Below are 1,005 nucleotides of genomic sequence, written 5' to 3'. Positions count from 1 at the left end.
GGGTGCGGTGGCTCATGCCAGTAATCCCAGCCCTTTGGGAGGCCAAGGCAGGCGGATCACCAGAGGTCAGGAGTTTGAGACAAGACTGACCAACACAGTGAAACCCCATCTCTACTAAAAATACAAAATTTATCCAGGCTTGGTGGCGGGCACCTGTAGTCGCAGCTACTCGGGAGGCTGAGACAGGAGAATTGCTTGAACCCTACAGGTGGAGGTTGCAGTGATCCGAGATCGTGCCACTGCACTCCAGCCTGGGCGACAGAGCGAGATTCCATCTCAAAATAAATAAATAAATAAAAATAAAATAAAAAAGAACGACAAGAAAGGTTGAGAAGGGAGTTTCTTGAGAGGGGGAGGAAAGGGTTGAGAATCCAAGCCTTCCTAAGCTGAAAGAACTATTGAGATGGCACAGTGAAAGCTGAGGGCAGAGGGAGAGGCCAGCAGGACAGCTGTCTGCATCCATTTCAAGGACACAATTCCAGAGGGCCAGTCTAGGACTGAGGGGTGACAGATGATCAGAGTTTTCTTCAATAAGAAGAACTTTCTAACTATTAAATGTCTCCAAAAGTAAATGAGCCTCTTGGTGAAGTAGTGAGTGCTCTGCTTATGGGAATATTCAAGGAGAAGGTAAATAGCCTATTGAACATATGGTGAAAAGAAAGAAGCATTGGACCAGTAGACTTCTAAGATTTCTCTAAATTTATAAGCCCATTTAGCAAAATGTTATATAGTATCTACATGTGCCCAGCACTATGCCAGAAACAAAGCTTATAGCAGGGATTTTTCCCCTCATAGAGCTTATAGTCTAATGGAAGAGTCAAGCATTGAATAAACACAACTGAATATATATATATATATATATATTTTTTTTTTTTTTTTGAGACGGAGTCTTGCTCTGTCGCCCAGGCTGGAGTGCAGTGGCCGGATCTCAGCTCACTGCAGGCTCTGCCGCCCGGGTTTATGCCATTCTCCTGCCTCAGCCTCCTGAGTAGCTGGGACTACAGG

This window comes from Mandrillus leucophaeus, unplaced genomic scaffold, assembly GCF_000951045.1.
Source record: "Mandrillus leucophaeus isolate KB7577 unplaced genomic scaffold, Mleu.le_1.0 Scaffold313, whole genome shotgun sequence".
NCBI classification, from domain to species: domain Eukaryota; kingdom Metazoa; phylum Chordata; class Mammalia; order Primates; family Cercopithecidae; genus Mandrillus; species Mandrillus leucophaeus.
The sequence above is the reverse complement of the archived record's forward strand: the minus strand, read 5'-3'. Positions refer to the sequence as shown.